We start from the raw sequence: 18,036 nt of genomic DNA, 5'->3' as shown, positions 1-18,036 counted from the left end.
CTTGGTTAACCACTAAGCCATGAATCTGTCATGTGTGCATGCTATTTTTCTTGGTTGCATCTAGGGCTCTTATACTATGAGCTTTTGATTGACTAAGTTAACAAACTTGACTAAGGCTTTTTGTTTCTGGGAGGGGAGGCAGAGCAAGGCAGACAGTAGGGTGGGAAGGTACCCAGAAAAAGTCAAAATTTCCTCAAAGACATTGGCCTTTTACCTTCACAAAGACATCTTATCTGTTAGCCGGGCATGGATATTTGGCTTCAGCCACAATGCAGAGATCACCAAAGAAGCTAAGAATGTTCATCCTGGTATCTAGGCTGCTTTAGTACAGCCTGCTGGGGTATAGTGTCTCACATATGTCTCACAAAGCACCCCCTTGATGGGGCAAACATGCATTGGCACCCACTAGCAGGGGTCTCAAAAAGCCATGCCACCCAAGGCTTTTTCACTTACCCTAATTGTCCTATGGTCTGCAGCATCTGGCTTTACCAGGATTCAAAATTGACATTCCCTGGAATTTTTAATAATCTGGATGAGTTGCTTGAGCATACAGTACCTAGAAAATTAAATGAAACTCTACATGTCAAACTGCATATAGCCTTAACCACAGGGGTGAAGACTGGGGAAACTTTCAAGTTTTAAGATAGATAGATAGATGATAGATAGATAGATAGATAGATAGATAGATAGATAGATAGATAGATAGATGATAGATAGATAGATAGATGAAATTTGTCAATAAGTATGCATGTCTTTTGTAATGTCTGTGAATGTATATTTGGTACCAACTTAAACTGGTTGAAGAGGGAGGGCAAGCTAAGGCCATAGGAAACTGACAGGGAGAGGAGATGAGAGCACTTACATCCCAGAGCCTGGGGTTGGTGTGGTCAGCATGAAGCAAAGCCATGAGACCTCCTCCAAGGTTGGGCAAAGGCTAGGAAGAGCATTTTACTCCTAGGGGCATTAATGGATTCCTTTCACCATTACCACCCACTCCTAGAAACAAAAGATCAAAGTGATAGGTAGTCAAGGCAGAGTTGGAATGGGGTGGGCTGTGAGCAGAGAGGATGAGGAAGTCTATTTTCTGCCCCTTTTCCCTATCTTGGAACCCACTCTTAAGTTATTTTAGACTCACAGGCCTTAGGCAACAGAGGTCTCCTTAGATGTGCCTTTTTCTCTCTTCTTTATTCACAAAGCAGGCTCAGCCTCTACCCACCACTACCCCACCACCTTTAAAGTTCAAGATCGTTCTTGCAGCATGGAGTACTCAGTCTCACTGGGGGCATTAGCCAATGGCTGTGAAGTCAATTCATTTGAAACTTTGGGGAAAAGCAGATTTGTTTTTTGTTTTTATTTTATTTTATTTTATTTTTATTATACTTTAAGTTCTAGGGTACATGTGCATAACGTGCAGGTTTGTTACATATGTATACTTGTGCCATGTTGGTGTGCTGCACCCATCAACTCGTCAGCACCCATCAACTCGTCATTTACATCAGGTATAACTCCCAGTGCAATCCCTCCCCCCTTCCCCCTCCCCGTGATAGGCCCCGGTGTGTGATGTTCCCCTTCCCGAGTCCAAGTGATCTCATTGTTCAGTTCCCACCTATGAGTGAGAACATGCGGTGTTTGGTTTTCTGTTCTTGCGATAGTTTGCTGAGAATGATGGTTTCCAGCTGCATCCATGACCCTACAAAGGACACAAACTCATCCTTTTTGATGGCTGCATAGTATTCCATGGTGTATATGTGCCACATTTTCTTAATCCAGTCTGTCACTGATGGACATTTGGGTTGATTCCAAGTCTGTGCTATTGTGAATAGTGCCACAATAAACATACATGTGCATGTGTCTTTATAGCAGCATGATTTATAATCCTTTGGGTATATACCCAGTAATGGGATGGCTGGGTCATATGGTACTTCTAGTTCTAGATCCTTGAGGAATCGCCATACTGTTTTCCATAATGGTTGAACTAGTTTACAATCCCACCAACAGTGTAAAAGTGTTCCTATTTCTCCACATCCTCTCCAGCACCTGTTGTTTCCTGACTTTTTAATGATTGCCATACTAACTGGTGTGAGATGGTATCTCATTGTGGTTTTGATTTGCATTTCACTGATGGCCAGTGATGATGAGCATTTTTTCATGTGTCTGTTGGCTGTATGAATGTCCTCTTTTGAGAAATGTCTGTTCATATCCTTTGCCCACTTTTTGATGGGGTTGTTTGTTTTTTTCTTGTAAATTTGTTTGAGTTCTTTGTAGGTTCTGGATATTAGCCCTTTGTCTGATGAGTAGATTGCAAAAATTTTCTCCCATTCTGTAGGTTGCCTGTTCACTCTGATGGTAGTTTCTTTTGCTGTGCAGAAGCTCTTTAGTTTAATTAGATCCCATTTGTCAATTTTGGCTTTTGTTGCCATTGCTTTTGGTGTTTTAGACATAAAGTCCTTGCCCATGCCTATGTCCTGAATGGTATTACCTAGGTTTTCTTCTAGGGTTTTTATGGTATTAGGTCTAACATTTAAGTCTCTAATCCATCTTGAATTAATTTTTGTATAAGAAGTAAGGAAAGGATCCAGTTTCAGCTTTCTACTTAGGCTAGCCAATTTTCCCAGCACCATTTATTAAATAGGGAATCCTTTCCCCATTTCTTGTTTTTCTCAGGTTTATCAAAGATCAGATGGCTGTGGATGTGTGGTATTATTTCTGAGGACTCTGTTCTGTTCCATTGGTCTATATCTCTGTTTTGGTACCAGTACCATGCTGTTTTGGTTACTGTAGCCTTGTAGTATAGTTTGAAGTCAGGTAGCATGATGCCTCCAGCTTTGTTCTTTTGACTTAGGATTGTCTTGGAGATGCGGGTTCTTTTTTGGTTCCATATGAACTTTAAAGCAGTTTTTTCCAATTCTGTGAAGAAACTCATTGGTAGCTTGATGGGGATGGCATTGAATCTATAAATTACCTTGGGCAGTATGGCCATTTTCACGATATTGATTCTTCCTATCCATGAGCATGGTATGTTCTTCCATTTGTTTGTGTCCTCTTTGATTTCACTGAGCAGTGGTTTGTAGTTCTCCTTGAAGAGGTCCTTTACATCCCTTGTAAGTTGGATTCCTAGGTATTTTATTCTCTTTGAAGCAATTGTGAATGGAAGTTCATTCATGATTTGGCTCTCTGTTTGTCTGTTACTGGTGTATAAGAATGCTTGTGATTTTTGCACATTAATTTTGTATCCTGAGACTTTGCTGAAGTTTCTTATCAGCTTAAGGAGATTTTGGGCTGAGACAATGCAGTTTTCTAAATATACAATCATGTCATCTGCAAAGAGGGACAATTTGACTTCTTCTTTTCCTAACTGAATACCCTTTATTTCTTTCTCTTGCCTGATTGCCCTAGCCAGAACTTCCAACACTATGTTGAACAGGAGTGGTGAGAGAGGGCATCCCTGTCTTGTGCCAGTTTTCAAAGGGAATTTTTCCAGTTTTTGCCCATTCAGTATGATATTGGCTGTGGGTTTGTCATAAGTAGCTCTTAATGATTTTGAGATACGTTCCATCAATACCAAATTTATTGGGAGTTTTTAGCATGAAGGGCTGTTGAATTTTGTCAAAGGCCTTTTCTGCATCTACTGAGATAATCATGTGGTTTTCGTCTTTGGTTCCGTTTATATGCTGGATTATGTTTATTGATTTGCATATGTTGAACCAGCCTTGCATCCCAGGGATGAAGCCCACTTGATTATGGTGGATAAGCTTTTTGATGTGCTGCTGGATCCGGTTTGCCAGTATTTTATTGAGGATTTTTGCATCGATGTTCATCAGGGATATTGGTCTAAAATTCTCTTTTTTTGTTGTGTCTCTGCCAGGCTTTGGTATCAGGATGATGTTGGCCTCATAAAATGAGTTAGGGAGGATTCCCTCTTTTTCTATTGATTGGAATAGTTTCAGAAGGAATGGTACCAACTCCTCCTTGTACCTCTGGTAGAATTCAGCTGTGAATCCATCTGGTCCTGGACTTTTTTTGGTTGGTAGGCTATTAATTATTGCCTCAATTTCAGAGCCTACTATTGGTCTATTCAGGGATTCAGCTTCTTCCTGGTTTAGTCTTGGGAGAGTGTACGTGTCCAGGAAATTATCCATTTCTTCTAGATTTTCTAGTTTATTTGCGTAGAGCTGTTTATAGTATTCTCTGATGGTAGTTTGTATTTCTGTGGGGTCGGTGGTGATATCCCCTTTATCATTTTTTATTGCATCTATTTGATTCTTCTCTCTTTTCTTCTTTATTAGTCTTGCTAGCGGTCTGTCAATTTTGTTGATCTTTTCAAAAAACCAACTCCTGGATTCACTGATTTTTTGGAGGGTTTTTTTGTGTCTCTATCTCCTTCAGTTCTGCTCTGATCTTAGTTATTTCTTGCCTTCTGCTAGCTTTTGAATGTGTTTGCTCTTGCTTCTCTAGTTCTTTTAATTGCGATGTTAGAGTGTCAATTTTAGATCTTTCCAGCTTTCTCTTGTGGGCATTTAGTGCTATAAATTTCCCTCTACACACTGCTTTAAATGTGTCCCAGAGATTCTGGTATGTTGTATCTTTGTTCTCATTGGTTTCAAAGAACATCTTTATTTTTACCTTCATTTCGTTGTGTACCCAGTAGTCATTCAGGAGCAGGTTATTCAGTTTCCATGTAGTTGAGCGGTTTTGATTGAGTTTCTTAGTCCTGAGTTCTAGTTTGATTGCACTGTGGTCTGAGAGGCAGTTTGTTATAATTTCTGTTCTTGTACATTTGCTGAGGAGTGCTTTACTTCCAATTATGTGGTCAATTTTGGAATAAGTGTGATGTGGTGCTGAGAAGAATGTATATTCTGTTGATTTGGGGTGGAGAGTTCTATAGATGTCTATTAGGTCTGCTTGCTGCAGAGATGAGTTCAATTCCTGGATATCCTTGTTAACTTTCTGTCTCGTTGATCTGTCTAATGTTGACAGTGGGGTGTTGAAGTCTCCCATTATTATTGTATGGAAGTCTAAGTCTCTTTGTAAGTCTCTAAGGACTTGCTTTATGAATCTGGGTGCTCCTGTATTGGATGCATATATATTTAGGATAGTTAGCTCTTCCTGTTGAATTGATCCCTTTACCATTATGTAATGGCCTTCTTTGTCTCTTTTGATCTTTGATGGTTTAAAGTCTGTTTTATCAGAGACTAGTATTGCAACTCCTGCTTTTTTTTGTTCTCCATTTGCTTGGTAGATCTTCCTCCATCCCTTTATTTTGAGCCTATGTATGTCTCTGCATGTGAGATGGGTCTCCTGAATACAGCAGACTGATGGGCCTTGACTCTTTATCCAGTTTGCCAGTCTGTGTCTTTTAATTGGAGCATTTAGTCCATTTACATTTAAGGTTAATATTGTTTTTTTTTCATATTTTTTAAGACATTTAATTTTTATGGGTACATGATAGGTGTATATATTTATGGGGTACATGAGATGTTTCAATACAGGCATACACTGCATAATAATTACATCAGGGTAAATGGGGTATCCATCTCCTCAAGCATTTCTCTTTATGTTACAAATATTCCAATTATACTCTTTAGTTACTTTTAAAAATACAAAAAATTGTGGACTGTAGTCACCCTGTTGTGCTATCAAATACTAGATCTTACTCCTTCTATTGAACTTTATTTTGTACCCATTAGCTATTCCTCCCACCTCCACCCCACTACCCTTCCTAGCCTCTGGTAACCATCTTTCTATTCTCTGTCATTGTTATGTGTGAACTTGATCCTGCCATTATGATATTAACTGATTATTTTGCTCGTTAGTTGATGCAGTTTCTTCCTAGCCTCGATGGTCTTTACATTTTGGCATGTTTTTGCAATGGCTGGGACCGGTTGTTCCTTTCCATGTTTAGTGCTTCCTTCAGGGTCTCTTGTAAGGCAGGCCTGGTGGTGACAAAATCTCTAAGCATTTGCTTATCTGTAAAGGATTTTATTTCTCCTTCACTTATGAAACTTAGTTTGGCTGAAATTCTGGGTTGAAAATTCTTTTCTTTAAGAATGTTGAATATTGGCCCCCACTCTCTTCTGGCTTGGAGAGTTTCTGCCGAGAGATCTGCTGTTAGTCTGATGGGCTTCCCTTTGTGGGTAACCCGACCTTTCTCTCTGGCTGCCCTTAAGATTTTTTCCTTCATTTCAACTTTGGTGAATCTGGCAATTATGTGTCTTGGAGTTGCTCTTCTCGAGGAGTATCTTTGTGGCATTCTCTGTATTTCCTGGATTTGAATGTTGGCCTGCCCTACTAGGTTGGGGAAGTTCTCCTGGATGATATCCTGAAGAGTGTTTTCCAACTTGGTTCCATTTTCCCCCTCACTTTCAGGCACCCCAATCAGACATAGATTTGGTCTTTTTACATAATCCCATACTTCTTGCAGGCTTTGTTCATTTCTTTTTCTTCTTTTTTCTTTAGATTTCTCTTCTCGCTTCATTTCATTCATTTGATCCTCAATCACTGATACTCTTTCTTCCAGTTGATTGAGTCAGTTACTGAAGCTTGTGCATTTGTCACGTATTTCTCGTGTCATGGTTTTCATCTCTGTCCGTTCGTTTATGGCCTTCTCTGCATTAATTGTTCTGGTTATCAATTCTTCCACTCTTTTTTCAAGATTTTTAGTTTCTTTGCGCTGGGTACATAATTCTTCCTTTGGCTCTGAGAAGTTTGATGGACTGAAGCCTTCTTCTCTCATCTCGTCAAAGTCATTCTCCGTCCAGCTTTGATCCGTTGCTGGCAATGAGCTGCGTTCCTCAGTTGATAATGCAGAAATCACCTGTCTTCTGTGTCGCTCGTGCTGGGAGCTGGAGACTGGAGCTGTTCCTATTCGGCCATCTTGCTCCACGCCCCCCCCCCCCCGATTTGTTTTTATATTTCATCAAAGTGATAGGGACAGGAGGTAGAGAAATTCTAGACAGAAAAGGGAGGGGTCCCTGGTGAAGCCCCACCATCAAGCCTGGAACCACGGCCCAAAGTGAGAACATCCCCATTTTCCTGTTCTAATGTTACCTTTTCCAAAACCACCCATGACCCACCCTGCCCCACATCCTATACCCATAAAAACCCCTGACCCAACTGGCAGAGGGCAGAGAAGGAGAGAAGAGAGACAGCAGCCATATGTCAGAGAGAAGTAGCTTGACTTCAGAGGGATGGAATGACAACAGGACTTCCAGGGGAAGACCACCTTCCCATTCCATCCCCCTTCCAGTTCCCCTTCCCACTGAGAGTCACTTTCTTTGGCAGTAAAATCCTCCACATTCACCACCCTTCAATTTGTTCATGTAACCTCATTTCTCCTGGACACTGGACAAGGACTTGGGTGCAGGTGCAAAAGGCTGTCACACTGACCGTTCACTGAGCTGTTAGCACTTCAGCCATCCACAAATGGCAAAGCTAAAACAGCGCACTGTAACACATGCCCTCTGGGTCTTCAGAGGTCACAGGTACCACCCTAGATTCTGCTACAGGGCCACACAGAGTTTTGCTCCTACCGGTACCAAAAAGTGTTCACTCTGGCTCCTGCACCCACTTACCTGTGTGCTCCCTGTCCCATGAGGGGTTGAGAGTTGCTGCAGACAAATAAATGAGGCACCCCTGACGTGAGGCCCACAAAAGAGTCAAGGAAAATTTCCTATTTCAAAACTATTCCAGCCTGTGATCCCTAAAGGCATGCACAGGTGATGGATGGAAAATGAATAAGAATATTTGTATGTACAGACCATAGCACCTTTCACATAAATTTAATTCAGATACATTATCAGCAGCTTGTTGTTTAGCTGTATTGGGTTTGGGCTCGAGGCAGGTGGATACACACAAGGACACCGAGATATCTGGTGACTTCTGATTACTTGTTCAGTATATATCCATGGCAGGCCAGAGGAGGGTAGAACAGGATTCTAGGAAAGAGGCCAACTACTTCCATGGAACTCATGGCCCTAGGCCATTTGAGAGACTGATGATTGATTGACCAAATCTTGAAGGACTAAGGGGCCTCTAGCTTGATTCATGAGGTAGCTGAACTCAATGGATCATTAGCCTGAGTCCCTGCCTCAAATATGTAGCTCATTTCCAGGACCAGCACAAGTTTTGGCAAAGAGAATCAGTTAAGATTCTGGCTTCATTTAGACTGATTTTTTGACCTTTAGGCATACTCTGCCAGGGAGTGAGATTGGCTAGGTCCATTGGCAGGTAGTTTATTTGCTTCTTGTCCCCAGGGGTTTATCTTAGTTTGAGAATGTGAAAAGATAACATGATGTTACATGGGGTTAAACTAGTGAAAACGGTTTCTGTTTTAATAAGGTTATCACAGAAATCATTCTCTATTAAGGTGACATTTCAGCAGAGACCTTAAAGAAGGGGTGAGCAAATTAAGTGAAGGCAAAGTATTTCAGACAGAAGGAATGGCATATGCAAAGACTGAGGCAGGAGTATGTGTGGTATGTTTGAGGAATAGCAAAGGAAGCCAGTGAACATTTTTCAGTGTCATCATGTGCATCCTATTGTATTTGGAAGCAGACAACTCTCTTCCACCTTAGTCTGCTGCTCATGCTCTCTCAGAACACGGGTGGGTTTATGGGTAATGTGACCCATGGTCTTCAAGACAGTGTGGCTGAGTTGTTTAGTCAAGGCAGAGCTGGGCTCTCCAAACACAGAGCAGATCTTTAACCCTGGAATCTCAGTGGCATCATTAATCAAGGACTGAAATTTACTGGACTGTGTATCAATTCCATTCACATTTGTTATTAAGATTATTTTGAAGTTTTTTGTTAGTTTGGGTTCAATCACTTTAGAAAATACACAACATTTGTTCCTGTTTGAATTAATTCACTGTATGTTGAGAAAAAAAAAAACAATAGCAAACATTGGTTCAGGTCACAGTTCAGTAAGAATATTCGGCTTCGGTTGATCTGGGGTTTAGCAATAGAATGTGGCTACTTCCCATAATTTGGTACCTGGTTGGGTTCCATTCAAATTCCAGTCAATATTCAATATCCACCAGAGACTCCTCTGTAGACAAAGGTAGACATTCTTGAAGCACTGATGGTATCAGTGATGTGAAACTTTTATTTAAAAATGATTCAATAGATAGTTTTCCTTCTGTCAAATGTTTTGAAACAAAACTTCTTTTAAGGCTAAAACTCTAGTTAACAAAAATGTTTGGTTTTGTTTATTTCATTTTAAAATTTGAGAGAACTTATTTCCACCTACCAGGTCAGACAAAGCCAAGAGAGTACACGCTCTGACTCTCGTTGCTGAATATGCTTGCCGCACCCCCACCCTTTGATGTTCTCCAGCAGCTGCCTCATCCATCAAGTATCTGTTGAACCAAGCCTCAAAGCTAGGAAACTGTTCCCTCAAGTGGGAAATAAATTCAGAATTCTAAATAGTCCAATGCTTTGCAAAGTCTGCAGCAAAAAATGTTATCTTGGTCTCCTTGGATAATTTCACATCATTTGAGTATAGTAGAATGAGAATGGGCCTTGGAATCAAGATGGGTCTGGGTTCGATTTTGCTGGTCACTTATCACCTCTGTGGCCTTGAGCAATTTGCTTAACTCCTCTGAGCCTTAGTTTTTTCATTTGTAGATTGGGGTTGATAATAATACATGACTCCCTGGATTGTTGTGAAGATTAGAAGATATCACACATGTAGTTTTTGCCATATAGTAGGAATATAGTGATAGCTGTAATCATGATGATGAGATTTTCTGCTAAAGGGAATAGATTAGCAATTTCCTGATTTGAAACTGACATGTTGCTAACTGGCTCTTAAATTAATGGTGCCTGGAGTTAACAGCTATACAACAAGGATGATGAGCTTAAAAGGAAGTAAAGATTTGGAAATTCCACAGTTATTTGATTTCTCATAGATAATCCAGATCATTTCAGTACCCAAACTGCAAATAAAAACTCACTTTGGAGACAATTTACCTGGTTTGGCTGTTTCTCTGGATCTGATTAAGAAGGTATTTGCCAGATCTCCTTGCCATATGTGTCAAACTTGTCTTGATTCCTTGGCTCTGACATGGAATTGGAAGAGAAGCAGAAAAGAAACTCCAAGTCTTGCCCATCTACACTACCTGTTTGACACTGTGATTTAAAATAAGACTGGAGAAACTTCCAAGCACATGCCAAGGACTGCCAGGCTATATGAATACCTAACTTGTCTTCATATAGCATGGCAGAATGCAGATTAGCCAATGAGTTACTCCAATGAATAACACCTAGGACAGAATCTAGAAGATAGCCTATCCCAAATTATCTCATTGCAGTCAGTTAGGTGGATGGTCTATTACGCCTCTGGTTAGTAGTCTGTCTCACTGGTTAGCATTCAACATATTAAATCATCCTTCTGAAACCTAAGCTTGACCAGAGAGAGAAACAGGTAGAACAGGTCAGAACTAAAGTTCTACTGAAGTTAATGTTTTCATTGCCTACAGCTGACTTTGAATACATTCAGGTTTCTCTTTCCCAAGATAGATGACACCACTCTGGTGAATGTCACAATTAAGTGAATTAGCACTCATTGATATAAATACAAAATGGAATTTTAAAATCAGTTAACCTAATACAATGAAAGCATTAGTTTAAAAAGTTAATCTGAAAAGCTGCTATCGAGCAGATCTGGCAGTTCTTAGTAGATACTTGAACTAACTGTAACTTTTCACAGTCAAAAGATTTGGGTCAGAGGAAAAGGAAACTAGTTGGTCGATATGTGATCCTAAACTGATCCATAGATTGGCAATTTCACACCTTTCTCCCATGGGGGAGGAGAAAGCTGAATAAATATATTACTCACGTAAATAAGTGAATAATATGCTTACTTACTTGTAAAGCCTAAAGACTAAGTCCATTTAAAAAATGTAAGTCAGGAAATTCTTCAGATCGTAGACCAAATAATCAAAAGTTGAGGTCTTTCCTTTCTACTGATGTGATATAACTAACCAACTGAGCTCATCCAAAACATAGTCTGTGTGGCTTTTTCAATCGATGCCAAAGAGGAAGGGATAAAATGCAAGATCAAGGAGCAGGCTGCAAATGATACTGCCACATGAAGACCTAATTAGTCACTAATGATTCATCAGTTTCATAATGGAAAGGGTTTGGAATATACTGAACTGAAATACAGAAGTTATTAAGGACACTTGGTGCATTTTCAATAGTGGATACTCTGCTGACAGCCAGTGCTGGAATTTAACAGCAACTACGCACCTGAAACAGGGAGAAAGGAAGTTCTAGTCCCAGCTCTGCCACTAGCCAGCTGCGCAAACTTTGAAAGGGTACTTTCTTTTCTGGGATTAGTTCCCCCGTCTGTGAAATAAGAAAGTTGAACCAAATGATCTTTGAAATCCCTTCTAGCTTTGAAATTTTATGACTCTATTTATTGGGACCGTAAAAAGGAATCACAAGGTACAAAAACTAAATATTTGAAGGCCTATCAGCAGGACATTTTGGTAAATGACTAAGGATCTATACTGTTGTCATCAACCACCAAGAATTTCTGTCTGTTAGCCAGAATTCTTGTCAATTGAGAAGAATGGTGTGATTAGTTACTGAAATGTTTACATTTGGCCTTATAATTTGGGATTGCATTTTTATTTGAAAAGGTGCTCCCAATGCTTCAGGACTTCACACCGTAAACCAGAGATAGCCATGTATCACCTAACAATGGAAATACATTATGAGAAAAGCACCGTTAGGCAATTTCATCATTATGTAAACATCAGGGAGTGTACTTACACAATTTTTGATGGTATAGCCTACTACACACCTAGGCTGTAATGTATAGCTTATTGCACCTAGGCTACAAAACTGTACAGCATGTTACTGTACTGAATTCTGTAGTCAAATGTAACAATGGTAAATGCAGTTGACTCTTGAACAATGTGGGGGTTAGAGGCACTGACCTCCAATGCAGTCAAAAATTCACAAATAATTTTGACTTGCCAGAAAATTAACTACTAATAATCTGTTGACCAGAAGCCTTACTGAAACATAAATGGTCATATATACACCTACTGTGTATCCACAAAAATTTAAAAAATTAAAACAGCCAATTAACACATATTTTGTATGTTATATGTATTATATATTTTATGATTACTATAAAGTAAGCTAGAGAAAAGAAATGTTATTAATAAAATCATAAGAAAGAGAAAATATATTTACTATTTATTAAGTGCCCTTGGATCATCATAGAGGTCTTCATCCTCCTCGTCTTCACATTGAACAGGCTGAGGAGGAGGAGGAAGAGGAAAGGGTTGGTCTTGCTGTCTCACATGTGGCAGAGGCAGACGAGGTGGAGGAGGTGGAAGGGGAGGCAGGAGAGGCAGGAACACTCAGTGTAACTTTTATTGAAAAAATCCACATATAAATAGACCCATGCAGTTCAAACCCATGCTGTTCCAGGTTCCAATGCATTTGTGTATCTAAACATAGAAAAGGTACAGTAAAAATGTGGTATTATAATCGTATGGGACCACCATCATATACGTGGACAGTTGTTAACCAAGTCGTTCTTCTGTGGCACATGACTGTATTAAAGCCGCACTGTAGAGGGCAGATTAGGAAGCATTGGGAAGTCCAGCCAGCCCTTCCTTGCTTCCTTTCTGCATGCTGAAGATGGCACTCTTAGAATGATTTATACCAACAGTCTAAGAGAAGTCCCAATCTTCCCACCAGACTTGCTATCTTTTCTAACCATGTTTAACATAAGGTTTTGCCATAATTAACTGTTTGTTTCCAAATATCTTTATTTCTAATTCTTGTGGGAAAGCCTAGTTTATAAAATGGAGTAAAAAGGAAAAGAAATTGTGTTAATAACAAAACAGGCTTGAAATTGAGTGATTCGGATAATTCATCCATCCAAATAATAGAGTAAACTTCTATGAAACAGTGTGACAGGGTGAAAGTTATGAATGTGTTTATGTTCACAGCCTTTTCCCTGCCCGAGTGCATCAAGGAGAGGTTGGTTTTTCTTTTTTCAGATTCTCACAATTCCAACCACTCTCTCCTACTATTGGCAAAATTGATTCTTGACCTCTTGGGTTCAGAATCAAGAAGAGAAAACAAGAACACATGAGAGGCAGGGAGAAAAGATTTAAGCTACAATCTTAGTCAATATGCATAATAAAGCCCTCAGAGAGGGGGAGTATTGAGAAAAGTAATTGTTCAATCTGAAAGTACAGGAAAAGTTGGAGGGTGGTGATGAATTGAAGAGAGAGGCACTAGAAACCCCTGGAATATGATGCAAAAAATAAATAAATAAATAGAGGAAAGGAGATTTTAATGAGTTCTCCAAGGTTTTTGCTTAATGCAAGAATTTAAACTGTTTTAAAATTACTTTTGGTTGCTAGACTATGTCTTTGATCAAGGCACTACTCTGATACTCATTGAGAAGGGTTCTTACTCCATAAAAGCTTTACTAATTTCATAAATTCATCTCTCTGTGAGGTTGAGTGCCTTGCCCCTATAGATATGCAATGACACTTCATAGCAGATCTGGCAAACTGGCTTTTCCCAACAGCTAACCACCAAAGCCAGTAAGTAATTGGCAGAGACCACACATTCTCCTTGAGGCAACCTTCAGGAAATTCGACAATAAATGTTCTATGACCCAGGAGGATCACTTGATACAGAAGACACTTGAGAGCTTATAAGGGTCATGTTAACTGTCTATTCTTGTAGGTTTTCTGTGCCAGGTCCCTATATTAAGCCAGATCAACAGAAAACAAATTACTGGAGCCATAATACCTTAGCTTTCTGGGTGGGGGAGATCCTTAATGGCTTAAGATTTGACATTTTACAGCCTTTTATTTCTTTTTGAAGAGGAAGAAAAGATATTTCCATTTGAAGATTGTGTCTATATCTTTTGTAAAACCACATTGCCCATTATAATAAACAATATCTATTATACAGGATTCACATGATAAAGTCCTCCTGGAAATAAGTGGCAGGAAAAAGAAATCTCTCTAGGCAGATGAACTCACGGGCATGTTGTTGTTGTTGCTGTTGTTGTTGTTGTTTTGTTTTTTTTTTACTTGACAGAGAACTATGCAACTCAATTTTGGTTTTTTCTTCCCTTTTTGCTTTAACTACCAAGAAACTCAGAGTGAGATTTAGTGGGCAAATACAGTGATTTATCATGGGACTGTCTGAAGCTTCTAGTTATGTTTCTTATAACTTTTTCTGGTTTGGGGTTTGAACTGACCTGTTTTCATGTGTTCTTAACACTTGAAAACCACTTAGGTCTGTTTTAAGAAGGTGTGTCAAGGAATCGTAGAACCAAAAGCTCTCAGAGTGGGAATAGAACTTGAGATATCATTTATCCTAACTCCTATACAATGCACAAAATATCATCTACTCTCTTCCCATTACATGATCATTTAACTTCTGTTTGAATATCCTTAATGACAGAGAACTCACCACCTCTCAGACTCTAACATTCATTTTCAGATAGCTCTGACTACTAGAAAGTTCTGCCTTATGTTGATTTTATGTCCCCAGCTTCCATCATTTGATTCAGATTCTATCTTCTGAAGCAACATAAAACCAAAAGAAATCCTGTTCTCCATGGTATCCCTTCATATTTATTAAGAGAGCTATCTTGCCCTTCCTTTGTCCCTTAGTGTCCATTTCTCTTGGCTAAGTATAACAATTCATAAAACCAACTACCCTCAATGCCACAAGTTATAACCATAGTAAACAATAACTAGATTGTTTTCAATGCACAAATGAGGAATGTTTTCATTATCAAAGGTTAATGGTCCTCAAGAAAAAAGTTAACCAACTATGATATACTAAAAATGTAACTTAATTTAACTCTTTAGTATTTTATGAAGGAAATATAAAAACACTCAAACACTTTTCAGATAAAGAGCGAGGTATCTAACATCTAACAAACACAAGAAATACAATATATACTTTGTTTTTAAATAATAGGTATGAAGTTACATTATATATATGTGAGTATATATATGTATATCTTCACAGGTGATGAGAGAGAGGGTGATAGTAAATAGATGGATGGGAACACAAGAAAAACATTAAATAACAAAAGGGGTAAAAGTGCTCAGAAAAAAGACACATATGCAGAAAGACATAGAAATATTCATTTATTTATTTAACATATATTTATTAAGTGCCTGTCATATGCATCAGGCACTGTGCAGAGTATAAAGATGAATTAAACATAGTTCCTGCCTTCAAGAAGCTTATAAAATTTTTTTAAATCTAGGTCAAATATAGTTGAGACAAGAAGATAAGTAAACAACCGTAAAATAAGTTAATGTTACATAACCATTAAAGAAGCATAGCTAGGAATTTCGAAATGGAGACATGTGATTATAGTGAATAAGGAAGGCTTTTGGTGAAAAGAGATATTTGTCTAGACTTTGAAGAATGGGTAGAATTTGGACATGTGGTGGTAGGAGACAGAGAAGGAATTTTAGGTAGAATAAACAGCATGATTAATGGCATGAAATCAGAAAATGTCAAAGGAAAGAGCTAATAATAGATTTTGACTAGAGAATAAACTGCAAGAAGAAGGGTAGAGAAAGCTAGGTTGGAAACCAACTAAGAAATTTATAAAACTAGTGGAACATTGAAGTTTCTGGAGCAGGAAAATTACAGGAGGTGAACTGTGATCCCAGAAAAATACACTTAAATGCAGCAAAGATACACATACAGAAGGAAAAAAAGTTACTTCCCTGGAGTAACATAACCTTCTTATGATATGGTTTGGAATACTGTTACTAAAAACCATTAGAATAGTGTTGTACTTTCTAATTATAAGCATAAGTGGGGATATTTTGTATTAATGTTTACCCTGTAGGGTCAGTGACTAAGTCAACCCAAATCTGACCAATGAGGTAGGTTCTACAGTCTCACAACCATCCAAAAAACTTAATCTGACCCTAGATTGCTCCTGGACCAAGGGATGCCCCACCAAACAAGTTGGACTTATTTCTAAACCACATCAAAGATGTCCCAATGAAATTAAAATACTGCCACTAATAGTGAGCCAAAGTGAGTATATAGGTTAATGGTCACCTCTCCCCCCAGTCTCTCTTTGAAAGAGATTCATTATTGCTTGACCTACAGCAAACCCAAACTAGCTCCATCAGCTAGTCCCTGAGAGAGCTCATTCTTATTACCAGTGCTGCTTGAACAATTGTTTTTCCTATGATCTCCCATTCCAGGAAGCCATGGTCATGAGAAGTTCACCTGTGTCTATTCCCCATGATAAGCTCAACCACCCATGAAGTAAAGCCCTTCTTTGGCTAGTCTACACCCAGTGGATACAAAATTGTACTCACAACTCAGGAAATTCCCTATCTCTGGAGGAGAAAGTTGGTGTCGACAAGTAGTAATCAGATTCAGTTCTTATCTTGCTTTAAAGTTCACAGGTTTGGTTCTCCCCTGACTCCTCTCACTATATATAGGAGCTACCATTTGGATATTGGGCACATTGAAGACATTCTTGGTGTTCTCCAAAGTCAGGCATTTCCTCATGTATTTCTGAGACTTTAGTTCTATAGGACTTGGGTCCTGTGCTAAAAGCTACAAATGAATCCATAGGGCCAGGCAGAATTAGAGGTTTATTCTCCATTCACTTGGGTCAGAGCATCTTAGATAGGGACGTATATGGGTTAGATCCTGTCTGCATGGTAAAGCTGATTTAGTGATCAAGGAATCTGCTATCTTCCTTCTGTACTCTATTTCTTTCTGGATTGTGATGTCAGCAGTCATCTAGCTCAAAACACCCCAAACCAGAGTATTCCTGCCAAGCCCAAGCTTGTACGTACACGGTTAGGGATCTTACCCCCAGAATTTCCAAGAAGTATTCCTAAGGGCCAGAGGTTTTCCTTGACAATTCAGATCTGTTTTTGACTTGTTAAAGCAAGTTCTTATTTACTAACTAGATGGTAACTTTAAAAGGATCACTTCTCCTCTCAGAATCTTCATATTCTCCTTCATACTATAACAGGGTTGATAGTTTCCAAAGGCCCTGCCAGCTCTATGCTTCTATATGTATATTCATTTGCTTGGAATTAGTCACCTTTGAAAGATCTTTAGTGGCAACTGGAGCCACTCTAATTTATAGTGAGCCAAAGTGAATGTATAGATGAATGGTCACTTCGGCTTCTCTCTTTGAAAGCAATTCATGGCCTACAGCAAATCCAAACTAGAAAATAAGTAAGATTGCAGGGGTTTTACAAACTACTCTAGGAGAAACACAAACACCACACAAATAACAGACATATAATGTCTTATAAAAGGTAACTTGTGTCCATGTCTATGGTCTACTCACCAATTATCTTGACCCAAGAAAAAGGCATGGACCACAGAAGGGGTGAGAGAGAATTCTATTGCGCAGACTCCACTATTGTAATGGGCTATATTCAACCGGTCAGATGGGAAATGCATTGATTAGGTCCACAAGCTTTGGCTGGAGAAGAGGTTAAAGTAAAATGGTCAATCCTCTGTGGACTTTTGGCTAATTAATGCTTACTTGATTCAATTGAGTGTTTAAGTTACGTTCAACTATTTGATGTCACATAGATGTGACCACCCAGTGAATGAAGTATTACTGTCTGGCTGTTTGCCACCTCCTACTCCTTGGAAGTTGATTCCAGTTGGATTAAGGACAAGAATGTAATTATATGAGTAGTTTGGTAATAAAGTTGTTTATACTATGTCTAAGACAGGGTAGGAAAAACGAGAGTCCTTGCAACAATACTTCTTGTTAGAGTTGCTTTACGTAGTAAACCTAGTTATGGCCCTCTGATGAAGTAGATAGCCATCTGCTATCTCCTCCTGCTTCACTATCCCAAGTGCAAGAAAGAATGACTGGATCACTGAAAGCTTCCCAAAATCTAAACAGAGTCAACCTCTACCATCAAAAATATGAATAATATTGCCAACAATAAAATAAAATAAAAGCAAAGTGGGTAATTTCAGAATCAGCTGAGTTCAGGTATTCTTTGGCTAGGTAGAT

Source organism: Macaca nemestrina, chromosome X (genome assembly GCF_043159975.1).
Source record: "Macaca nemestrina isolate mMacNem1 chromosome X, mMacNem.hap1, whole genome shotgun sequence".
Taxonomy (NCBI): Eukaryota; Metazoa; Chordata; class Mammalia; order Primates; family Cercopithecidae; genus Macaca; species Macaca nemestrina.
Note: the sequence above shows the minus strand (reverse complement) of the source record.